This window comes from Ovis aries, chromosome 6 (assembly GCF_016772045.2).
Source record: "Ovis aries strain OAR_USU_Benz2616 breed Rambouillet chromosome 6, ARS-UI_Ramb_v3.0, whole genome shotgun sequence".
NCBI lineage: Eukaryota > Metazoa > Chordata > Mammalia > Artiodactyla > Bovidae > Ovis > Ovis aries.
The window spans coordinates 9,268,896-9,296,534 of NC_056059.1; positions in this window are offsets into that span (position 1 = coordinate 9,268,896).

The window sequence follows — 27,639 nt, forward strand, 5'->3', positions numbered from 1 at the left end:
GTGTACTCTGCATATAAGTTAAAGAAGGAGGGAGACAATATACAGTCTTAACATACTCCTTTCCCTGTTTGGAACCAGTCTGTTGTTCCATGTCCAGTTCTAACTGTTGCTTCCTGACATGCATACAGATTTCTCAAGAGGCAGGTGAGGTGGTCTGGTATTCCCATCTCTGTCAGAATTGTCCACAGTTTGTTGTGGTCCACACAGTCGAAGGCTTTGGCATAGTCAATAAAGCAGAAATAGATGTTTTTCTGGAACTCTCTTGCTTTTTCCATGACCCAATGGATGTTGGCAATTTGATCTCTGGTTCCTCTGCCTTTTCTAAAACCAGCTTGAACATCAGGAAGTTCACGGTTTACGTATTGCTGAAGCCTGGCTTGGAGAATTTTGAGCATTACTTTACTAGCATGTGAGATGAGTGCAACTGTGTTGTAATTTGAGTATTCTTTGGCATTGCCTTTCTTAGGAATGAAAACTGACCTTTTCCAGTCCTGTGGCCACTGCTGAGTTTTCCAAATTTGCTGGCATATTGAGTTTAGCACTTTCACAGCATCATCTTTTAGGATTTGAAATAGCTCAAATGGAATTCCATCACCTAACTAGCTTTGTTCATAGTGATGCTTCCTAAGGTCCATTTGACTTCACATTCCAGGATATCTGGTTCTAGGTGAGTGATCACATCTTTGTGATTATCTGGGTTGTAAAGGACTTTTTTGTACAGTTCTTTTGTGCATTCTTTCCACCTCTTAATATCTTCTGCTTCTGTTAGGTCCATACCATTTCTGTCCTTTATTGTGCCCATCTTTGTATGAAATGTTCCCTTGGCATTTCTAATTTTCTTGAAAAGATCTCTAGTCTTTCCCATTCTATTGTTTTCCTTTATTTCTTTGCATTGATTGAAGAGGAAGGCTTTCTTATCTCTCCTTGCTATTCTTTGGAACTCTGCATTCAAATGAGCATTTCTTTCCTTTTCTCCTTTTCCTTTCACTTCTCTTCTACTCACAGCTATTTGTAAGGCCTCCTCATACAACCATTTTGCCTGTTTGCATTTCTTTTCCATGGGAATGGTCTTGATTTCTTCCTCCTGTACAATGTCACAAACCTCCATCCATAGTTCTTTAGGTACTCTGTCTGTCATCCTTTGAATCTATTTCTCACTTCCACTGTATAATTGTAAGGGATTTGAATTAGGTCATACCTGAATGGTCTAATGGTTTTCCTTACTTTTCCATTTAAGTCTGAATTTGACAATAAGGAGTTCATGGTCTCTGCTATAGTCAACTCCCAGTCTTATTTTTGGTGACTCTATAGAGCTTCTCCATCTTTGGCTGCAAAGAATATAATGAATATTACTTACCATCTGGTGATGTCCATTTGTAGAGTCTTCTCTTGTGTTGTTGGAAGAGGGTGCTTTCTATGACCAGTGCTTTCTCTTGGCAAATCTCTATTAGCCTTTGCCCTGCTTCATTTTCTACTTCAAGGCCAAATTTGCCTGTTACTCCAGATATCTCTTATCTTCTTACTTTTGCATTCCAGGCTCCTAACATCAACATACAAAGCCAATTATCTTACTATGCATCAGTGAAAATAGAAATTACGTATGAAAATACCATTTATAGAAGCATCAAAATTATTCATCATGACAAAAATTTCAAAAAAGGAGTCATAGAAGATCTGTAAACTTAAAACTACAATATATGTCTGATAAAGTTTGAACCTAAAGTTGGAAATAGATATCTTGCTAAATGATTTAATAATTATATATTGAGATCCATATTTTATATTATTATTATCCTGAAATTAATACATAGACTGAATATAGTCTAAGCAATATTGCAAAGACTATTTAGAAAATAAACTGAAATACAAAATTACTACTCTAACCTGAAAAATACAGAAAACTGGATAATCTTCTACATATTCAGGATATTGTGTAATTACTCCCCTCTCCCAAAAGTGAAATATTTTAAGGCCAGATGTCCTAGTATAAAATTTAAGGGCTGCAAAAGCCTAAAATCTAAACAGAAAGGCAACATAGTTAGGATACATAATATAAATCTGGAGAACCCGAACTGTATTGAGGAATTGCCACCAATAAAGGTTTACTTTATTTTTTGTTTGTTTGTTTGTTTGTTTTTTAAATTTATTAATTTTTTTAATTTTAAAATCTTTAATTCTTACATGCGTTCCCAAACATGACCCCCCCTCCCACCTCCCTCCCCACAACATCTCTCTGGGTCATCCCCATGCACCAGCCCCAAGCATGCTGCATCCTGCGTCAGACATGGACTGGCGATTCAATTCTTACATGATAGTATACATGTTAGAATTCCCATTCTCCCAAATCATCCCACCCTCTCCCTCTCCCTCTGAGTCCAAAAGTCCGTTATACACATCTGTGTCTTTTTTCCTGTCTTGCATACAGGGTCGTCATTGCCATCTTCCTAAATTCCATATATATGTGTTAGTATACTGTATTGGTGTTTTTCTTTCTGGCTTACTTCACTCTGTATAATTGGCTCCAGTTTCATCCATCTCATCAGAACTGATTCAAATGAATTCTTTTTAACGGCTGAGTAATACTCCATTGTGTATATGTCCCACAGCTTTCTTATCCATTCATCTGCTGATGGACATCTAGGTGGTTTCCATGTCCTGGCTATTATAAACAGTGCTGCGATGAACATTGGGGTACTTTAAATCTTTGGTAGCAGTGTATAATTAAGGAAAGCTTAAGCGAATCAACAAATGGAAAAAATGAAGTAACAGTCAACTATGTTCACTTTAGTCAATCAGCCAGTTCAGTCACTCAGTCGTATTCGACTCTTTGCAACCCCATGAATTATAGCACACCAGGTCTCCCTGTCCATCACCAACTCCTGGAGTTCACCCAAAGTCATGTGCATCAAGTCAGTGATGCCAACCAGCCATCTCATCCTCTGTCGTCCCCTTCTACTCCTGCCCCCCAATGTCTCCCGGCATCAGGGTTCACTTAATTTATGGCAAAAGAGACAATGCAATTGATTTAAAGAAAGAATGATCAGTTTAGTAAATTTGGCAGAAGCAAAATTAACCAGTGCCATACCGATATACCAATATTAATTTTATATCTATGTATCATAGAGACAAAATGAAAGCTAAAGCAATAGACTCAGTTCAGTTCAGTTCAGTTCAGTCACTCAGTAGTGTCCAACTCTTTGCGACCCCATGAATCACAGCACGCCTGGCCTCCCTGTCCATTACCAACTCCCGGAGTTCACTCAGACTCGCGTCCATTGAGTCAGTGATGCCATCCAGCCATTTCATCCTCGGTTGTCCCCTTCTCCTCCTGCCCCCAATCCCTCCCAGCATCAAAGTCTTTTCCAATGAGTCAACTCTTCACATGAAGTGGCCAAAGTACTGGGGTTTCAGCTTTAGCATCATTCGTTCCAAAGAAATCCCAGGGTTGATCTCCTTCAGAATGGACTGGTTGGATCTCCTTGCAATCCAAGGGACTCTCAAGAGTCTTCTCCAACACCACAGTTCAAAATCATCAATTCTTCGGTGCTCTGCCTTCTTCACAGTCCAAGTCTCACATCCATACATGACCACAGGAAAAACTATAGCCTTGACTAGACGGACCTTAGTTGGCAAAGTAATGTCTCTGCTTTGGAATATTCTATCTAGGTTGGTCATAACTTTTCTTCCAAGGAGTAAGAGTCTTTTAATTTCATGGCTACAATCACCATCTGCAGTGATTTTGAAGCCCCAAAACCAAAAAATAAAGTCTGACACTGAATTTAACCACTATAGATATTACAGAATTTTACATAGAATATATCTTTGTTATATCATATAGCCCAAAATAATGTTATGCAGGTAACAAAGAGTACTACAAATAAAAATTAATAAATTGGGCTTCATTAAAATTAAGAACTTGAATTCATAAAAATCCAGTCCTCAGAAGCAAATCATCAAGTCACAGACTGAGAGAAGTTATTTCAAATTTATACATGAGAAAAGATTAATATCCAGAGCATAAAATGAACCACCACAAACAAAGAAGAAAAGAAAACATAATGTACATATTATACACTGCTATCTTTATTCAAGGCCATATTGTCTATATATAAGTGGTTTGCCTGATCCACATAAGGACAGCCAGCTTTGCTCTCTCAGAAATTTGTGATTTGAACTGAAATGCTTTTCATCAAGATGCATTACTTGCAATGTTCTAAAGAGAGGTGAACTGAACTCTGGTTATTAGAGTCCCTGAAGATTCCAAGTTTCCTGACATTTTCAGGTCTTTCTGGATCAATGGTTTCTAGTTTATTGTGAACTACCACTATATCCTTTCAAAATAATTCCTTTATTCCACACTCAAAGTCAATGCTTCTCACTTGAAATGAAAAAGCAGCTTAATTTAAACAATGAAGAAAAGTAGGACTTTATAAGAAAAGAAATGACAGGAAAATAAAACCATCATCATGAACTTTCCTCCTTTATTCATTTCCTGTATGGATTGGGGTATCTACATGTGGTCATCAAGGGATCACTTCACAATAAGCGGAAATGTTGAATTGGCTAGAATCTTTAAAAGTATAGGTATTGTCAAACCTCAAGATGAATCAGCCATAGGTATACATAGGTCCTCTTCCTCTGGACAGAAAACAACAAAATTCTGTAAAGTAATTATCCTTCAATTAAATATATATATATATATATATATATATATATATATATATAAAATTACACTTAAAAAAAAGTACAGTTAACTAAAAAAAGTGCAAAATTTTACCCGTTCTTCCTTGATCATAGAGTGCATCTTTGATATTGGACTACCAAATGTTCTTATGTAAAACAGTGTTAAAAAGGAAAACATATTAACTTTACTTATGCTGCATTAACTTTTTTTGGCTTATCCACAGGCCACACATCACAGAATGATACACACATACAGGAGAGAGGAAGATGGAGGAAAAAAAAAAAAAAGGGTTGATGATGACGAGAGAGAAAATAGCCTAGCAATGATCATTATAGTGTGTATTTTAGCACTAAATTCAGTACTTAAATTTTTTAGTGTATTTCTGTTTGTCTCAATCATAGGACAGTCAAGAAGATGAATGCATCTTTAACAACTCAGTATGATTTTTACTCAATTTTACAGTATGAGGATTCAAGTTGATGTTTTTCTATTAAAACAAAACACCCAGGATTATTTAAACACAGTCACCATACCTTAAAAATGTGAACATACTAAAATTTGCTATTAGACTACAGTACTCTTTACAACTTTATAGAGATCTCTTAAAAATCTACATGACTTCAGCAAGTTATTACTTCAACAAGCACCATTTTATATCAAAGGATTTTTCACATCATTAAATAAAGCTTTATATTTTGCTTATGTGGAAATGAGGGATTAGGAAGACTAATCCCTGAATACACAGTAAGATGGCAGAAAGTGCTATAAGAATAACATTCAACAGGGTCTTTCAAAAAAAAAGTCATACATTTTCACTGAAGTTAAAAGCCTCTAAACTCTATTAAATGTTTCATCTGATGTTTGTGATATTGTGTTGTGTATTTATTTTAAAGGACAATGGCTCTTGACTGAGAATGAACATTACCTTGTGGAGGATGGTAAAAGTGCCAAGGTATTTCATTTTCTTTCTTCTTCTAGCCTTTCTTTAAGCATCCTTGACAGTGAAAGAGACCAACTCATTTAAAAATAGTAGCATCAAAAGAAGAAACAACAGTATTCTCTTGTATAGTCACATGAAACTTTAAGGAAGGAAACCAATAACTGGGTTAAATTTCAAAGAGTTTCCCGTAAGTATAGATGCTGTTGTTCCTTTTGCCAGGCACCAGAATATTTTTGAGGAATGGTGAAGTGTGTGAATAGTATCTCTTTAATTCACGAAACCTACCTCTCTGTTGGAATTTTCTTTGTGTTACTTTAAAACTGAGGGAGTAAATGATGTGCTTCCTGGCTTTCAGTGCAGTATCTCTGTAAATTGGTGAAGCCTATGTATGCTGAGCATAGTAATTGACAATCATTTTCTCAATTAAAAAGAAAAGGTCTATGCTAGGATTACATATTTAGATTCCAATTTACTTTATGAACAGTTTTCACTGAGTCATCCACTGGAATGACAAATTCCATTTACATTCTGTTATTTTGTTTAAACACTATGTGCTCTTCAGCTTAGAACTAAGTTATTTCCACATTAGTCATCAAGAAGTAATAAATCTTAATTTCAGCTCTAAATCATAAATTGAAAATCCTTAAAATTTTCTTTAAAAAAAAATTTAATTGGAGGCTAATTAATTTACACTATTGTATTAGTTTTGCCATACATCAACATGAATCCACCACGGGTGTACACATGTTCCCCATCCTGAACCCCCCTCCCACCTAGCTCCCAGTACCATCCCTCTGGGTCATCCCAGTGCACCAGCCCCAAACATCCTATATCCTACATTGACCCTGGACCGAAGATTCATTTATTATATGATATTATACATGTTTCAATGCCATTCTCCCAAAACATCCCACCCTCTCCCTCTCCCACAGAGTCCGAAAGACTGTCTTATACATATGTGTCTCTTTTGCTGTCTTGCATACAGGGTTATCATTACCATCTTTCTAAATTCCATATATATGCATTAGTATACTGTATCAGTGTTTTTCTTTCTGGCTTACTTCACTCTGTATAATCAGCTCTAGTTTCATCCACCTCATTAAAATTGATTCAAATGTATTTTTTTAATGGCTGCGTAATACTCCGTTGTGTATATGCACCACAGCTTTCTTATCCATTCATCTGCTGATGGACATCTAGGTTGCTTCCATGTCCTGGCTATTATAACCAGTGCTGTGATGAACATTGGGGTACACGTGTCTCTTTCAATTCTGGTTTCCTCGGTGTGTATGCCCAGCAGTGAGACTGCTGGGTCATAAGGCAGTTCTTTAAGGTATCTCCATGCTGTTCTCTATAGTGGCTGTACTAGTTTGCATTCCGATCAACAGTGTAAGAGGGTTCCCTTTTCTCCACACCCTCTGCAGCATTTATTGCTTGTGGACTTTTGGACTGCAGCCATTCTGACTGGCGTGAAATGGTACCTCATTGTGGTTTTGATTTGCATTTCTCTGATAATGAGTGATGTTGAGCATCTTTTAATGTGTTCGTTAGCCATCTGTATGTCTTCTTTGGAGAAATGTCTATTTAGTTCTTTGGCCCATGTTTTGATTGGGTTATTTATTTTGTTTGGAATTGAGCTGCAGGATTGCTTGTATATTTTTGAGATTAGTTGTTTGTCAGTTGCTTCATTTGCTATTATTTTCTCCCATTCTGAAGGCTGCCTTTTCATCTTGCTTATAGTTTCCTTTGTTGTGCAGAAGCTTTTGATTTTACTTAGGTCCCATTTTTTAATTTTTACTTTTATTTCCAATATTCTGGGAGGTGGGTTATAGAGGATCCTGCTGTGATGTATGTCGGAGAGTGTTTGGTGATGTTCTCCTCTAGGAGTTTTATAGTTTCTGGTCTTACGTTTAGATCTTTAATCCATTTTGAGTTTATTTTTGTGTATGGTGTTAGAGAGTGTTCTAGTTTCATTCTTTTACAAGTGGTTGACCAGTTTTCCCAGCACCACTTGTTAAAGAGATTGTCTTTAATCCATTGTATACTGTTGCCTCCTTTTTCAAAGATAAGGTGTCCATGCACACCTATGAATAGATCAAATAAACAGAAAATTAACAAGGAAACACAAACTTTAAATGATACAATAGACCAGTTAGACCTAATTGATATCTATAGGACATTTCACCCCAAAATAATGAATTTCACCTTTTTCTCAAGCACATATGGAACCTTCTCCAGGACAGATCACATCCTAAGCCATAAACCTAGCCTTGATAAATCCAAAAAAGAAAAAAGAAATGAAATCATTCCAAGCATCTTTTCTGACCACAATGCAGTAAGATTAGATCTCAATTACAGGTGAAAAACTATTAAAAATTCCAAAATATGGAGGCTGAAAAACACGCTGCTGAATAACCAACAAATCACAGAAGAAATTTTTAAAAAATCAAATTATGCATAGAAACGAATGAAAATGAAAACACAACAGCCCAAAACCTGTGGGACACTATAAATCAGTGTTAAGGGGAAAGTTCATAGTAATACAGGCATACATCAAGAAACAAGAAAAAAGTCAAATAAATAACCTAACTCTACACTCAACTAGAAAAGGAAGAAATGAAGAACCTCAGGGTTAGTAGAAGGAAAGAAATGTTAAAAATTAGGGCAGAAATAAATGCAAAAGAAACAAAAGAGACCATAGCAAAAATCAACAAAGCTAAAAGCTGGTTCTTTGAAAGGATAAATAAAATTGACAAACCATTAGCCAGACTCACCAAGAAACAAAGGGAGAAAAATCAAATCAATAAAATTAGAAATGAAAATGGAGCTATCACAACAGACAACACAGAAATACAAAGGATCATAAGAGACTACTATCAGCAATTATATGCCAATAAAATGGACAATGTGGAAGAAATGGACAAATTTTTAGAAAAGTACAACTTTCCAAAACTGAACCAGGAAGAAATAGTAAATCTTAACAGACCCATCACAAGCACGGAAAGTGAAACTGTAATCAGAAATCTTCCAGCAAACTAAAGCCCAGGTCCAGACGGCTTCACAGCTGAATTTTACCAAAAGTTTCGAGAAGAGCTAACACCTATCCTACTCAAACTCTTCTAGAAAATTGCAGAGGAAGGTAAACTTCCAAACTCATTCTATGAGGCCACCATCACCCTAATACCAAAACCTGATAAAGATGCCACAGAAAAACAAAACTACAGGCCAGTATCACTGATGAACAAAGATGCAAAAATCCTTAACAAAATTCTAGCAATCAGAATCCAACAACACATTAAAAAGATCATACACCATGACCAAGTGGGCTTTATTCCAGGGATGCAAGGATTTTTCAATATCCACAAAATTTTCTATTTTAAATGTTATTTTAATACTATTCCTAAAACAATCTCAAGACCATGACTTCCACGGTATTCCAGAATATAAATTTTGAAAGTTTATTCAAATGTTTATATAGAAAAATTATAACTTATGATAATAGAAAATGTCAACCAACACTCCTAGAGGATTTCTACTCATATACTTTACCATAAGGGAAGTTGGAGTTGACTTGGAAACAATAATAACTTATGGACTGGAGGGAGAACAAGATGGCAGAGGAGTGGGTGGACGTGAAGTACATCTGTCTCCACGGATACATCAGAAATACACCTTCAGATGCAAAAATGCATGCAGAACACCACGTGAGAGAGGACAGAAGTACCTAACCATTGGAAAATAATATATAGAACTTTGCAAAACCTCGAGATCAAATCCTGAGCTGTTGTAGTGGGAGCACTGACTCCAAGACCCTAGACTACCAGAGAACTAACTCTAGGGAGTATCAAATAGTGACAACTCACACAAAGGAAACCACTTGAATACAAGACCTGGCATCACCCAAACACCAGTAGCACCCTGTGCAGGACACCTCATCCAAACAACAAACAAAACAAAAATACAAACCCAATCATCAGCAGACAGGATTACCACCTCACTCAGCCTTGCCCATCGGAGGAAAAACAAACAAACAAAAAACTCAGCACAAAAATCACCCTGTGCAAAGCTGACATAAACCACTGGACCAACCTTATGAGGGCAGAAACGAAAAAGAAGAGAGAATTCACCCTTGAAGCCTAGGAAAAGGAAACATCAAACGCAATAAGTTTAAACAAAATAATGAAAAAGCAGAGAAATGCTGCACAAATGAAGGAACAAGCTAGGAACACAGAAGTCCAAATAAATGAAGAAGAATAGGCAAATTACCTGAAAAAGAATTCAGAATAATGATAGTAAAGGTGATCAAAAACATTGAAAACAGAAAGGAGAAAATGCAAGAATCATTTAACAAAGACCGAGAAGAATTAAACAATAAGCATACAGAGACAAACAACACAATTACTGAAATAAAAAATACTCTACTCGGAGTCAATAGCAGAATATATGAAGTAGAAAAATTAATTAGTGAACTGGAAGATTAAATGGTAGAAATAACTTTTGAAGAGCAGAATAAAGTAAAAAGAATGAAAATAATTGAAAATAGTATCAGATACATCTGGGACAATCTCAAACGCAGCAACATTAGAACTATAGGGGTCCCAGAAGAAGAAGATAAAAAGAAAGGGTATAAGAAAATTTTTGAAGAGATTATAGTTGAAAACCTCCCCACCATGGAAAAGCAAATAGTCAGTCAAGTCCAAGAGGCACAAAGAGTCCCATACAGGAAAAACCCAAGGAGAAACATGGCAAGACACATACTAACAAAACTAACAAAGATTAAACACAAAGAAAGTATATTAAAAGCAGCAAGGAAAAAGCAACAAGTAATATTCAAAGGAAACCCCATATGTTTAACAGCTGATCTTTCATCAGAAACTCTGCAGGTCAGAAGGGAATGGCAGGATATATTTAAAGTACTGAAAAGGAAAAATGCATAACCAATATTACTTTACCCAGCAAGGATCTCATTAAAAATTGATGGAGAAATCAAAAGCTTTTCAGACAAGCAAAAGTTAAGAGAATTCAGTGCCACAAAACCAAGTTCACAACAAATGCTAAAGGGACTTGTATAATCAAGAATTACAAGAGAAGAAAAACATCTACAAAACCAAACTGCAAAAATTAAGAAATTAGCAATAGGAACTTATATATCAATAACTACTTTAAATGTAAATGGATTAAATGTTCCAGCTGAAAGACACAGACTGGCTGAATTGATACAAAAACAAGACCCATATATATGCTGTCTAAAAGAAACCCACTTCAGACCTTAAGACACATATAGACTGAAAGTGAGAAGATGGAAAAATATATTTCCTGCAAGTGGAATGCAAAAGAAAGCTGAAATAGCAATCCTCATATCAGACAAAATAGACCTTAAAATAAAAAAGATTACAAGAGATAAGGAAGGACACTATGTATTGATCAAGGGATCAATGCAAGAGGAAGACATAACAATTGTAAACATCTATGCACCCAACATAGGAGCAACTCAATACATAAGACAAACACCAACAGACATAAAAGGAGAAATTGACAGTAACACAATAGTAGGAGACATTAATACCTCACTCACACCAATGGACAGATCATCAAAACAGAAAATTAATAAAGAAACACAAGGCTTAAATGATACTTTGATATCTTCAGGACATTCCAACCAAAAGCAGAATATACCCTCTTCTCAAATGAACATGGAACATTCTCCAAGATACACCATATCTTGGGTCACAAATCAAACCTCAGTAAATTTAAGAAAATTGAAATTTTATAAACCATCTTTTCTGACCACAGTGCTGTAAGACTGGATATCAATTACAAGAGGAAAAAAAAAAAACTGTAAAAAACACAAACACATGAAGATTAAACAATCTATTTCTACATAACCAAAAGTTTACTGAGTAAATTAAAAAGGAAATTAAAAAAAAATGTCTCGAAACAAATGACAATGAAAACACAGCAGCTCAAAACCTATGGGATGCAGCAAAAGCAGTTCTAAGAGGGAAGTTTATAGCAGTATAATCCTACCTCAAGAAACGAGAAAAACATTGAATGGACAACCTAACTTTACACCTAAAACAACTGGAAAAGAAGAACAAAAATCCCCAAAATTAGCAGAAGGAAAGAAATCATGAAGATTGGAGCAGAAATAAATGAAAAAGAAATGAAAGAAGCAATCATAAAGATTAATAAAACTAAAAGCTGGTTCTTTGAGATGATTAACAAAATTGACAAACCTTTAGCCACACTCATCAAGAAAAAAAGAGGGAAGAATCAAATCAACACAATTAGAAATGAAAAAGAAGTTACAACAGGCAATGCAGAAATAAAGGATTATAAGAGACTTATCAACAACTATATGGCAATAAAATGGATAACCCGGAAGAAATGGACAGATACTTAGAAAAGTTCTACCTTCCAAGACTGAATCAGGAAGAAATAGAAATTAACTACCCAATACAAGCACTGAAATTGAAGCTCTGACCAAAAATCTCCCCAAAAACAAAAGCCCTGGACCAGATGGCTTCACAGGAGAATTTTATCAAACATTTAAAGAAGAGTTAATGCCTATCATTCTAAAACTTTTCAAAAAATTGCAGATGAAGGAATGCTTCCACACTCATTCTGTGAGGCCACAATCACTCTGATACCAAAACCAGACAAAGAAAACACACACAAAAAAGACAACTACAGGCCAATGTCACCGATGAACATAAATGCAAAATTTGTCAACCAAGTTTTAGCAAACATAATTTAACAACACATTGAAAAGCTCATACACCATGATCAAGTTGGGTTTATCCCAGGGATACAAGGATTCTTCAATATATGCAAATCAATCAATGTGATACACCATATTAACAAATTGAAAGATAAAAGCTGTATAATAACCTCAATAGATGCAGAAAAAGCCTTTCACAAATTTCAGCATCCATTTATGATTAAAACTCTTCAGAAAATGGGCATAGAAAGAACCTACATCAACATAGTAAAGGCCATATATGATGAGCCCACAGAAAATATTATTCTCAATGGTTAAAAACTCAAAGCATCCCCCCTAAGAGCAGGAACAGGTAATGGTGAACACTTTCATCACTATTATTCAACACAGTTTTGGAAGTCCTAGCTACAGCAATCAGAGAAGAAAAAATAAATAAATAAAAGGAATCCAGATTGGAAAAGATGAAATAAAGCTCTTACTGTTTGCAGATGACATGACACTGTGCATAGAAAACCTTGAAGATAGTATCAGAAAATTATCAGAGCTAATCAGTGAATATAGCAAAGTTGAAGGATACAAAATCAATACAGAGAAATCACTTGCAGTACTGTATACTAACAATGAAAAATCAGAAATAAAAATTAAGGAGTCCATCCTATTCACCATTGCCCAAAAAAATAAATAAATATCCAGGAATAAACTTACCTAAGGAGACAAAAGAAATGTACACAGAAAGTTATAAAACATTGATGAAAGAAATCAAAGGCATAAATCAAAGATATAAACAGATGAAGAGATATTCCATGTTCCTGTATAGGAACAATCAATATTGTGAAAATGACTATACTACCAAATGCGATCTACAGATTCAATGCAATCCCTATCAAATTACCAATGGCATTTTTCACAGAATTAGAACAAATCTTTTCACAATTCACATGGAAACACAAAAGACCCCGAATAGCCAAAGCAGTCTTGAGAAAGAATGGAGCTGGAGGAATCAACCTCCCTGACTTCAGATGATGCCACAAAGCTACAATCATCAAGACAGCATGGTACTGGCACAAAAACAGAAATATAGACCAATAGAACAAGATAGAAAGCCCAGAAATAAACACATGAACCTATGGGTACCATATTTTTGACAAACGAGGCAAAAATATACAATGGGGCAAAGACAGCCTGTTCAATAAATGGTGCTGGGAAAACTGGACAGCTACATGTAAAAGAATGAAATTAGAACACTTCCTAACAACATACGTAAAGATATACTTAAAATGGATTAAAGACCTAAATGTAAGACCAGAAACTTTAAAACTCTTAGAGGAAAACACAGGCAGAACACTCGACGACAGAAAGCAAATCCTCTCTGACCCACCTCCCTAGAGTAACAGAAATGAAAAGAAAAGTAAACAAGTGGGATCCAATTAAACTTAAAAGCTTTTGCACTGCAAAGAAAACTATAAGCAAGGTGCAAAACACCCTTCAGGATGGGAGAAAACAATAGCAAATGAAACAACTGGCAAAGGATTAAATTCCAAAATATACAAGCAGCTCTTACAACTTAATAGCAGAAAAACAAACAACCCAAATCAAAAAGTGGGAAAAAGACCTAAACAGACATTTCTCCAAAGAAGACATACAGATGGCTGACAAACACATGAAAAGATGCTCAACACTGCTCATTATTAGAGAAATGCAAATCAAAACCACAAAGAGGTATCACCTGATACTGGTCAGAATGGCCATCATGAAAAATTCTACAAACAATACATGCTGGAGAGGGTGTGGAGAAAACAGAACACTCTTGCACTGTTGGTGGGAATGTAAATTAATACAGCCACTATGGGAGATGGTCAGAGAAGGCAATGGCACCCCATTCCAGTACTTTTGCCTGGAAAATCCCAGGGATGGATGAGCCTGGTAGGCTGCAGTCCATGGGGTTGCGCTCAGCTTTCTTCACAGTCCAACTCTCACATCCATACATGACCACTGGAAAAACTATAGCCTTGACTAGATGGACCTTTGTTGGCAAAGTAACATCTCTGCTTTTCAATATGCTGTCTAGGTTGCTGTTCTTTAGCACTCTGCATTCAAATGGGTGTATCTTTTCTTTTCGCCTTTGTTTTTCACTTCTCTTTTTTTCACAGCTATTTGTAAGGCCTCCTTAGACAGCCATTTTGCTTTTTTTGCATTTATTTTTCTTGGAGATGATCTTGATCGCTGTCTCATTACTCAGCCATAAAAAGGAATGCATTTGAGTCAGTTCTAATGAAGTGGATGAACCTAAAGCCTATTATACACAGTGAAGTAAGTCAGAAAGAGAATGATAATTATCATATACTAATGCATATATGGAGAAGGAAATGGCAACCTATTCCAATATTCTTGCCTGGAAAATTACATGGAATAAGGAGCCTGGCAAGCTACACACCCCACAGTGTTGCAAAGAGTCGGACACGGTTGAACGACTAACACACAAACACACACAATGAATTTTACGAAATCTAGCAAAGTGGTACTGAAGAATTTATTTTCAGGGCAGCAATGGAGAATAGACTTTTGGACATGGGGAGAGGGGAGAAGAAGTTAAGATGTATGGAGAGTAACATGGAAACATACATTACTCTATGTAAAATAGATTACCAAAGGAAATCTGCTGTATGTCTCAGGAAACTGAAACAGGGGCTCTGTATCAACCTACAGGGGTGGAATGGGGAGGGAGATAGGAGGGAGGTTCAAAAGGCACGAGATATATGTATACCTATGGCTGATTCATGTTTAACAGAAAACAACAAAATTCTCTAAAGCAATTGTCCTTCATTTAAAAAATAAATAAATTGATTAAAAAACATGGATTTTGCTGGTACTTTACTTTTAAAACTGTCATAAGATAAAAAAAAATATTTGATTTTTCCTTATTTTGGTTTTATTGGAGCAAAAATTTAAATTTTTTCTATTATTTCCTTTCCTGAGTTATCTCATATTTCTTACTTAATTGGGGACTTCCCAGGTGGCACATTAGTAAAGAATCCACCTGCCAATGCAAGAGACACAGCTTCAGTCCCTGAGTTGGGAAGTTTCCCTGGAGAAGGAACAGACAATCCACTCCACTCTTCTTGCCTGGAGAATCTCATGGACAAAAGATCTGGCGGGCCACAGTCCATGGGGGTCACAAAGAGTCAGATATGATTGAGTGACTGAGCATGCCTGTACCAATTAAATTGAAATGCATTTGAGTCAGTTCAAATGCATTATTTGTTTATTCATGTTCATTCATAACCATCTTTTAAAGCATAGTTACATTTTTTTCTGTTAAACTTAGACTGCTAAACCAGCTAATCAAAGTGTATCTTTTCCTTTCTTTGCAGTACTAATTATTATAGCAAGCAACATACATAATACTCTCTTTAAATATACTACTCCTGGTTTAAAAACACTTAAATAGGCCTTGTTATACTACAGAGATCTGAATAAACCATGAGGGCAAGCCTGATTACTATGACTTATTTCTTGATTATCCCAAGGTATTCTGGTTGAATTCTGACCAATTTTCCATACAAACACATTTGGTTTCTAGGGTTAAATGTCTATTTATAGATCTTATAACTTTATCACAGTTGACCTCCTGGATAATTTATTCATTTTCTAGACATAATATGTGTGACATTCTGTTATTTCACATTTTTCTTATAGTTTCCTTAAAGCTGTCCTTTGGGACACAGATATCTTATCTTCAGACCTCACTTCTTCATGAATACTTCAGAGCTATCTCCTCAACCAATAGTTTACCTAAAAGTAATGAGTTTCTTCTTCCTATGATTCACTTCTGCGGTCCTGTCTAGAGTAATATGTAATAATTATATATTACAAATATATAATTGTTATAATTCTTTAGTAATTATTAAAATATTCATATACATATAAATGATGAGGATTGATTTTTATTCTTTAAAATACAACCAATTTCTGTTTATATATATATATATATATATATATATAGCAATAGAGAGCAAGAGTGATACAACCCCACCATAGTAATTAAAAGTAGATTATATCTATGTGCTCATATGAAATATATGTATTTCTAATGCTAAGAAAATTCATATGATTCAAATTAAAAGACCCATCCTATCCTGGATAAGCAGAGAACATGTACTTCATGTACATCCTTTCTCCTTCATCATGTTTCCCTTTTTAATCCTCTTTCAACTTCTTCTATTTCTAATGGGAAGATGACATGTGTTCTTTCCGTTTGCAGTTTTTCCAAAATACTTTAATCTGATTTTCAAAAACTGAAATAAATCTTATGTCTTGTCATGTCTTTGCTGCTCCATACAAATACTTATACATCTTTCCTTCACAGATTCCAGTTATTTTAAGAGTAAACAGGGCATATAGGGTTAAGTGTGAGTGAAGTGAAAGTCGTTTAGTCATGTCTGACTCTTTCTGACTCCATGGACAGTCCATGGAATTCTCTAGGCCAGAATACTGCAGTGGGTAGCCTTTCCCTTCTCTGGGGGATCTTCCCAACCCAGGGATTGAATCCAGGTCTCTTGCATTGCAGGCGGGTTCTTTACCAGCTGAGCCACAAGGGAAGCCCAAGAATACTGGAGTGGGTAGCCTATCTCTTCTCTAGGAGATCTTCCCAACCCAGGAATTGAACCAGGGTCTCCTGCATTTCAGGCGGATTCTTTGCCCACTGAGCTATCAGGGAGGCCCATGTAGAGTCAACAGAAGGGTTAATAAAATACAAAGCCTACATTTTCAGAACTGATCACTTACCTGTACTCCAAAACTAGTTTTATTTTTTAGTTCAAGCTGGAACATCTGAACTAAAATTTAGCATTTCTAAAACTGAACACACATGTACACACACACAGACACATACAAACAGAGGTCCACATTCAGAGAGAAAAGTCCTGAGATCAGGAATCAATAGTCATAGTGATGAAACTTGGCCTTATGTTAAATAGTCTAGGATGGAGATGGGTGACACCCTCCTATGTGACCACAGGCTGCAGGTCATTTTCAGGTGAGCAAAATCACTGGGGTACTATAGTACTTCTTGCCTCATGAATGGCCAAGTTCCAGATGTCTGACAACTCCACATGGCTCTCACTTCTTCAGTGTGTGAGAGAAGAGGAATAAAGTATAATTTAGTAAAGTGAGAAGCTGACACAGAACCATTAGATCTTCCAGCTCAGCCTCCTATCCGCAGGAAGCATTAGGTTGAGTTTGTTCTAACTTCCCCTGAGGTTATTAATTTTATATTGCCAGACAGACTGGTGACCTCACTCAATATGGCAGGTTCTTCCTGCACAGGTAGCATAACAACTCCTAATTTCCAGGCATGCCTACTATTGGACCACATGATTTATACATGTTTTCAATTTTCTTTTGAGGCTATAAATACTAAACCAAGGGTCATTGATTGATAAATGCTAGGGTTTGGATTCCAAATGTGACTCTCTGGTATTAAATTTTATAACACTGGTACAAGGTAATGTGTATCAAAACACTAAAACTATCTATTAAAAATGAAGCTGATAGCATGTTCTTCTATAAAGTAGCTAATGCAGCATATTGTCTGCGAGAGAGAAAGAATTTTGTTTTTTAATTTTTATTTTTACTTTATTTTGCTTTATAATACTGTATTGGTTTTGCCATACATTGACATGAATTAGCCACGGGTGTACATGAGTTCCGAATCCTGAACCCCCCTCCCACCTCCCACCCCATATCATCTCTCTGGATCATTCCCATGCACCAGCCCCAAGCATCTTGTATCCTGTATAGAACATAGACTGGCGATTCGTTTCTTACATGATAGTACACAAGTTTCAGTGTCATTCTCCCAAATCATCCCACCCTCTCCCTCTCCCACAGAGTCCAAAAGTCCGTTCTATACATCTGTGTCTCTTTTGCTGTCTCAAATACAGGGTTATCATTACCATCTTTCTAAATTCCATATGTATGTGTTAGTATACTGTATTGGTGTTTCTCTTTCTGGCTTACTTCACTCTGTATAATCGGCTCCAGTTTCACCCATCTCATTAGAACTGATTCAAATGTATTATTTTAAATGGCTGAGTAATACTCCATTGTGTATATGTACCACAGCTTTCTTATCCATTCATCTGCTGATGGACATCTAGGTTGTTTCCATGTCCTGGCTATTATAAACAGTGCTGTGATGAACATTGGGGTACATGTGTCTCTTTCAATTCTGGTTTCCTCAGTGTGTATGCCCAGCAGTGGGATTGCTGGGTCATAAGGCCGTTCTATTTGCAATATTTTAAGGAATCTCCACACTGTTCTCCTTACTGGCTGTACTAGTTTGCATTCCCACCAACAGTGTAGGAGGGTTCCCTTTTCTCCACACCCTCTCCAGCATTTATTGCTTGCAGACTTTTGGATTGCTGCCATTCTGACTGGTGTGAAGTGGTACCTCATTGTGGTTTTGATTTGCATTTCTCTGATAATGGGTGATACTGAGCATCTTTTCATGTGTTTGTTAGCCATCCGTATGTCTTCTTTGGAGAAATGTCTATTTACTTCTTTGGCCCATTTTTTGATTGGGTCATTTATTTTTCTGGACTTGAGCTGCATAAGTTGTTTGTATATTTTTGAGATTAGTTATTTGTCAGTTGCTTCATTTGCTATTATTTTCTCCCATCCAGAAGGTTATCTTTTCACCTTGCTTATAGTTTCCTTTGTTGTGCAGAAGATTTTAATTTTAATTAGATCCCATTTGTTTATTTTTGCTTTTATTTCCAATATTCTGGGAGGTGGGTCATAGAGGATCCTGTTGTGATGTATGTCGGAGAGTGTTTTGCCTATGTTCTCCTCTAGGAGTTTTATAGTTTCTGGTCTTACATTTGGATCTTTAATCCATTTTGAGTTTATTTTTGTGTACGGTGTCAGAAAGTGTTCTAGTTTCATTCTTTTACAAGTGGTTGACCAGTTTTCCCAGCACCACTTGTTAACGAGATTGTCTTTAATCTATTGTATATTCTTGCCTCCTTTGTCAAAGATAAGGTGTCCATAGGTGTGTGAATTTATCCCTGGGCTTTCTATTTTGTTCCATTGATATATATTTCTGTCTTTGTGCCAGTACCATACTGTCTTGATGACTGTGGCTTTGTAGTAGAGCCTGAAGTCAGGCAGGTTGATTCCTCCAGTTCCATTCTTCTTCCTCAAGATTGCTTTGGCTATTTGAGTTTTTTTTGTATTTCCATACAAATTGTGAAATTATTTGTTCTAGCTCTGTGAAAAATACCGTTGATAGCTTGATAGGGATTGCATTGAATCTGTAGATTGCTTTGGGTAGTATACTCATTTTCACTATATTGATTCTTCCAATCCATGAACATGGTATATTTCTCCATCTATTAGTGAGTGTCCTCTTTGATTTCTTTCATCAATGTTTTATAATTTTCTGTATATAGGTATTTAGAGCCTTTAGGTAGGTATATTCCTAAGTATTTTATTCTTTTCATTGCAATGGTGAATGGAATTATTTCCCTAATTTCTTTTTCTACTTTCTCATTATTAGTATATAGGAATGCAAGGGATTTCTGTGTGTTGATTTTATATCCTGCAACTTTACTATATTCATTGATTAGCTCTAGTAATTTTCTGGTGGAGTCTTGAGGGTTTTCTATATAGAGGATCATGTCATCCGCAAGCAGTGAGAGTTTTACTTCTTCTTTTCCAATTTGGATTCCTTTTATTTATTTTTCTGCTCTGATTGCTGTGGCCAAAACGTCCAGAACTATGTTGCATAGTAGCGGTGAAAGTGGGCACCCTTGTCTTGTTCCTGACTTTAGGGGAAATGCTTTCAATTTTTCACCACTGAGGATAATGTTTGCTGTGGGTTTGTCATAGATAGCTTTTATTATGTTGAGGTATGTTCTTCTATTCCTGCTTTCTGGAGAGTTTTTACGTAAATGGATGTTGAATTTTGTCAAAGGCCTTGCCTGCATCTATTGAGATAATCATATGGCTTTTATTTTTCAATTTGTTAATCTGGTGAGTTACATTGATTGATTTGCTGGTTTTGAAGAATCCGTGCATCCCTGGAATAAAGCCCACTTGGTCATGGTGCATGATCTTTTTAATGTGTTGTTGGATTCTGATTGCTAGAATTTTGTTAAGGATTTTTGCATCTATGTTCATCAGTGATATTGGCCTATAGTTTCCTTTTTTTTGTGGCGTCTTTGTCAGGTTTTGGCATTAGGGTGATGGTGGCCTCATAGAATGAGTTTGGAAGTTTACCTTCCTCTGCAATTTCTGGAAGAGTTTGAGGAGGATAGGTGTTAGCTCTTCTCGAAATTTTTGGTAGAATTCAGCTGTGAAGCCATCTGGACCTGGGCTTTCGTTTGCTGGAAGATTTCTGATTACAGTTTCAATTTCCGTGCTTGTGATGGGTCTGTTAAGATTTTCTATTTCTTCCTGGTTCAGTTTTGGAAAGTTGTACTTTTCTACTAATTTGTCCATTTCTTCCAGGTTGTCCATTGTATTGGCATATAATTGCTGATAGTAGTCTCTTATGATCCTTTGTATTTCTGTGTTGTCGGTTGTGATTTTTCCATTTTCATTTCTAATTTTATTGGTTTGACTTTTCTCCCTTTGTTTCTTGATGAGTCTGGCTAATGGTTTGTCAATTTTATTTATCCTTTCAAAGAACCAGCTTTTGGCTTTGTTGATTTTTGCTATGGTGTCTTTTGTTTCTTTTGCATTTATTTCTGCCCTAATTTTTTAGATTTCTTTCCTTCTACTAACTCTGGGGTGCTCCATTTCTTCCTTTTCTAGTTGAGTGTAGAGTTAGGTTATTTATTTGACTTTTTTCTTGTTTCTTAAGGTATGCCTGCCTTGCTATGTACTTTCCTCTTAGCACTGCTTTTATAGAGTCCCACAGGTTTTGGGCTGTTGTGTTTTCATTTTCATTCGTTTCTATGCATATTTTGATTTTTTTAAAATTTCTTCTATGATTTGTTGGTTATTCAGCAGCGTGTTTTTCAGCCTCCATATGTTGGAATTTGTAATAGTTTTTCTCCTGTAATTGAGATCTAATCTTAATGCATTATGGTCAGAAAAGATTCTTCAAATTTTTTCAATTATTATTATTTTTTTTTAATTTATCAAGGTTAGATTTATGGCCCAGAATGTGATCTATCCTTGAGAACCTTCCGTGAGGGCTTGAGAAAAAGGTGAAATTCATTGTTTTGGGGTGAAATGTCCTGTAGATATCAACTAGGTCTAACTGGTCTATTGTATCATTTAAGTTTGTGTTTCTTTGTTAATTTTCCATTTAGTTGATTGGTCCATAGGTGGGAGTGGGGTATTAAAGTCTCCCACTATTATTGTGTTATTGTTAATTTCCCCTTTCCTTCTTGTTAGAATTTGTCTTACATATTGTGGTATTCCTATGTTGGGTGCAAATATTTATAATTGTTATATCTTCTTCTTGGATTGATCCATTAATCATTATGTAGTGGCCTTCTTTGTCTCCTTTCACAGCCTTTGTTTTAAAGTCTATTTTATCGGATATGAGTATTGCCACTCCTGCTTTCTTTTGGTCTCTATTTGCGTGTGGAATATCTTTTTCCAGTCCTTCACTTTCAGTCTGTATGTGTCCCTTGTTTTGAGGTGGGTCGCATATAGGGGTCTTGTTTTTGTATCCATTCAGCCAGTCTTTGCCATTTGGTTGGGGCATTCAACCCATTTACGTTTAAGGTAATTATTGATAATTATGCTCCCATTGCCACTTACTTTATTGTTTTGGGTTTGGGTTTATATGCCCTTTTTGTGTTTCCTGTCTAGAGAATATCCTTTAGCATTTGTTGGAGAGCTGGTTTGGTGGTGCTGAATTCTCTCAGCTTTTGCTTGTCTGGAAAGCTTTTGTTTTCTCCTTCATATTTGAATGAGATCCTTGCTGGTACAGTAATCTGGGCTGTAGGTTATTTTCTTTCATCACTTTAAGTATGTCTTGCCATTCCCTCCTGGCCTGAAGCATTTCTATTAAAAGGTCTGCAGTTATCCTTATGGGAACCCCTTTGTGTGTTATTTGTTGTTGTTCCCTTGCTGCTTTGAATATTTGTTCTTTGTGTTTGATCTTTGTTAATTTGATTAATATGTGTCTTGGGGTGTTTCGCCTTGGGTTTATCCTGTTTGGAACTCTCTGTGTTTCTTGGACTTGGGTAATTATTTCCTTCCCCATTTTAGGGAAGTTTTCAAATATTATGTCCTCAAGTATTTTCTCATGGTCTTTCTTTTTGTCTTCTTCTTTGGGACTCCAATAATTCGAATGTTGGAGCGTTTCATATTGTCCTGGAGGTCTCTGAGATTATCCTCATTTCTTTTAAATCATTTTTCTTTTTCCTCTCTGATTCATTTATTTCTACCATTCTATCTTCTATTTCACTAATCCCATCTTCTGCCTCTAATATTCTGCTATTTGTTGCCTCCGGAGTGTTTCTGATCTTATTTATTGCATTATTCATTATATACTGACTCTTTATTTCTTCTAGGTCCTTGTTAAACCTTTCTTGCATCTTCTCAATCCTTGTCTCTAGGCTATTTATCTGTGATTCCATTTTGCTTTCAAGATTTTTGATCATTTTCACTATCATTATTTGGAATTCTTTCTCAGGTAGATTCCTTATCTCTTCCTCTTTGGTTTGGTTTTGTGGGCATTTCTCCTGTTCCTTTACCTGCTGGGTATTCCTCTATCTCTTCATCTTGGTTATATTGCTGCATTTGGGGTGGCCTTTCTGTATTCTGGGAATTTGTGGAGTTCTCTTTATTATGGAGTTTCCTCGCTGTGGGTGAGGTTGTATCAGTGGCTTGTCAAGGTTTCTTTGTTAGGGAAGCTTGTGTCAGAGTTCTGGTGGGTGGAGCTGGATTTCTTCTCTCTGGAGTGCAAAGGAGTGTCCAGTAATGAGTTATGAGACGTCTATGGTTTTGGATTAACTTGAGCTGCCTGTATATTGAAGCTCAGGGGTGTGTTCCTGTGTTGCTGGGGAATTTGCGTGGTATGTCTTGCTCTGGAACTTGGTGGTCCTTGGGTGGTGCTTGGTTTCAGTGTAGGTATGGAGGTGTTTGATGAACTCCTATCGATTAATGTTCCCTGGATTCAGGAGTTCTCTGGTGTTCTCAGGATTTGGACTTAAGCCTCCTGCTTCTGGTTTTCAGTTTTATTTTTACAGCAGCCTCAAGACTTCCCCATTTATACAGTGCTGATGTTAAAACATCTAGGTTAAAGATGAAAAGTTTCTTCACATCAAGGGACACCCAGAGAGGGTCACTGTTTTTGAAGACAATGATCTGCTTTTCTGGGTGCCTGATGTACTCTGCCAGCATTTAGAATTTGTTTTGTAGAATTTACCCAGTGTTGAAATGTTCTTTTGATTAACTTGTGGGGAAGAAAGCGGTCTCCCCGTCCTATTCCTCTGCCATCTTAGGATTGCCTCGAGAGAAAGAATTTGTAAAGAATCCTTTTAAATACTTAAAATGATTGACAATCAACAACAAATACTCTGTTATATTAATATAATTTGTATTTGCAATTAAACAACACTTCATTTACTTGACAAAATAATTTTGCCCTTGCCAGCTTTATTTATTTCCAAGTAGTTGTGATTTAGCATGTCTGACTTCCCAGGTGGCACTAGTGGTAAAGAACTCGCCTGCCAATGCAGGAGATAAAAGAGACCAGGATTTGATTTCTGGGTCAGGAAGATCCTCTGGAGAAGGGCATGGCAACCCACTCTAGTATTCTTGCCTGGAAAATTCCACAGACAGAGGAGCCTGGTAGGCTTCCGTCCATGGAGGGTCACAGAGTTGGACACAGCTGAAGCGACTTAGTGCACAAACACATGCTCTACCTGTATTCTTTGAAAGACTGTTGATTCATCAGTAAAGGTGGATGCAATTTAAATAACAAATGAGTTGGAGATAAAGCAGGTGCTCACTGTACATGTCATGTGAATTATTGGTAACCTATTAATGTTTTACAGAGCTTTATTGCTTGGTATATCATGTAGGTTCATTCTTTATTATTTTGGCACAAAAGAAAAAAAAATTCAAGGAGTGAAGGGCAGTTAAACACATATGATGGAATTAGAAAGAGAAGCCATGATATGATTTCAGAGGTACTGAGGTAGATGGGCCAGCTCCATGCCAGGAGGTTGAAATATATGCAAATATATGTGTGTATCATCTAGTTGCTCTCACAGATGCAGAGCTAAGCTGTCATGTGCTTTTCTGGGTTTTCATTACATTTTTATTTCTCCATTTAAGTGAGTTTTACTGTTGCCCTTCATTTCTATAACTTGAGATTCAGATGAAAGAAGCCCCAAATACTGAAGGTTTCTTTTTTCTCCAAAAATTAATTTTCAGGAATGAGAAACTGGAAAGCAAGTCAATAACTTGATAATGAAAAATTAAAAGTTTTTGTTTTTTGTACTAAATGGCAGCCTAGTGTTATCTCCTTGCTTGATTGTCACCCACTCAAGGTCAATTAGCACAGTAATACTGATAAGCTAAATCACTGCATTGTTTTTGTACATTTGTATATTGTTCTTGTTTAGTACCTAAGTTGTGTCTGACCCTTTTGCAGCCCCATGGAGTGTATATAGCCTGCCAGGCTCCTTTGTCCATAGGTTTTCTATACTCAAATGCACACACATGTAGTCACAACATTTTAAGTATTAGTGCTAAATGCATATATTAATTTTAAATTATAACTTTGGCCAATATTTTGGAAATTCATTTTCTCACTTATTAATGGGTTTTATATACTCTATTTTGTGTTCACATCAGTTGTGATTGCTTAAATCTTTTAAAATTTCTGACTTGGAAAAGTTTTCATGTACTTTTTTCCATTTTATGTCTTTACTGAATAAAAGTTTGCTAAATTTATCTCTGGTATGATTTTAAACTTGTTTCCTGTCCTGAAAATGATATTTGTTTTTTGTGTGCTTGGTAGTGTCCAACTCTTTGTGACCGCATGAACAGTAGCCCACCAAGTTCCTCTGTCCATAGAATTCTTCAGGCAAGAATACTGGAGTGGGTTGCCATCTCCTCTTTCAGGGGATCTTCCTGGCCCAGGGATAGAACTTGTCTCCTGGTTGTGTCTCCTGCATTGGCAGGTGAATTCTTTACCCCTGAGCCACCTGGGAAGCCCTTAGGAAAGGAAGTACTACTATTCCTATAGTTAACCTAAAAAACTGAGGCTTAGGAAGCTCAGCCTCACAGGTTTAGGATTCAGACTGTTCCTATTTCTAATACTTAACCTCTGAGACTCAGGTTTCATGTTATAAAACCAGAATCATAAATGCCTGCATCATAAGTTCATTGTCTTGATAAAATGAGATTTTTATGACTAACACAAAAAGAACATTAATGGAGGCTGGGTACTGTAGTGTATAGCTCCTGTGCCCATGACTTGTGAGCCCATTTTCTTCCCTCTCCCTTAGAAACTAGTTCCATCTATCATTTATGTCTTCTTTTATTCACATTCATCCACTGAAAGTTTAAATTTCAAGATACAAATGCATTTTCACCTACTCCACCAAAAAATCAAAGAATCTGTATTTCAGAACTTCCAGATATACATGCTGAATTTAGAAAAGGCAGAGGAATCAGAGACCAAATTGCCAACATCCGTTGGATCATAGAAAAAGCAAGAGAATTCCAGAAAGACATTTCCTTTTCCTTCATTGACTGGACTAAAGCCTTTGTGTGGATCACAACAAACTGTAGAAAATTCTCAGAGATGGGAAGACACCTTACCAGTCTCCTGATAAACCTATATGTGGGTCAAGAAGCAACAATTAGAACCTGATATAGAACGACTGACTGATTCCAAATTGGGAAAGGAGTTCTTTGAGGCTGTATATTGTCACTCTGCTTATTTAACTTATTTGCAGAATACTTCACCAAAATGCCAGGCTGAATAAAGCACAAGCTGAAATAAAGATTGCAGGGAGAAATATCAACAACCTCAGATATGCAGATGATATCACTCCAATGGCAGAAAGATAGAGGAGCTAAACAGCCTCTTGATGAAGGTGAAAGAGGAGAATGGCAAACCTGGCTTAAAACTGAACATTCAAAAAAACTAAGATAATAGCACCTGGTCTCATTCCTTCAAGAGGCAAATGGGGAAAAAGTGGAAACAGTGATGGACTTTATTTTCTTGGGCTCCCAAATCACTGCAAATACAGACTGAAGCCAGGAAATTAAAATACATTTGCTCCCTGGAAAGAAAGTTATGACAAACCTAGACAGTGTATTAAAAAGCAGAGACATCACTTTGCCAACAAAGATCCAAGTAGTCAAAGTTATGGTTTTTCCAGTAGTCATGTGCAAATGCAAGAGTTGGAGCATAAAGAAGCCTGAGCACTGAAGAACTGATGCTTTCGAACTGTGGTGCTGGAGAAGACTCTTAAGAGTCCTTTGGACTGCAAGGAGATCAAACCATTCAGTCCTAAATGTGATCTCCAATATTCAGTGGAAGGACTGATGATGAAGATGAAGCTCCAGTACTTTTGCTACTTGATGCAAAGAGCCGACTCATTTGAAAAGACCCTGGTGCTGGGAAAGATTGAGGGCAGGAGGAGAAGGGGGTGACAGAGGAGGTGATGGTTAGTTGGCATCATCGATACAATGGAAATGATTTTGGGCAAACTTTGAGAGACAGTAGAGGGCAGGGAAGCCTGTCCATGGGCTTCCCAAGCGTGCTGCAGTCCATGGGGTTCCAAAGAATTGGACATGACTTAGCAACTGAACAACATTTTTATTATTATATCTCTTATGAAATGTCTGTATATTTCCTACCATCTTATGAAAATACAGTTGTGTAATTCTTCCCCTACCTTGTTTCATTCTCCCAATATATTGAAAAAAAACTGCGAAAGTTTTTCTCATTACAGTTGAAGAAATCAAATAATTTGTTTCTTCTCCTTAGTTTCTTCAGTCATGTCTGACTCTTCGCGACCCCATGGACTGTAGCCCGGCAGGCTGCTCTGTCCATGGAATTCTCCAGGCAAGAATACTGGAGTGGGTTGCCATTTTCTTCTCCATGGGAGCTTCCTGTCCCAGGGATCAAACCCGTGTCTCTTATGTCTCCTTCATTTGCAGAAAGGTTGCTTCCCTGGGGGCTCAGAGGTTAAAGCGTCTGCCCACAATGCGGGAGACCTGGGTTCGATCTCTGGGTTGGGAAGATTCCCCTGGAGAAGGAAATGGCAACCCACTCCAGTATTCTTGCCTGGAGAATCCCATGGA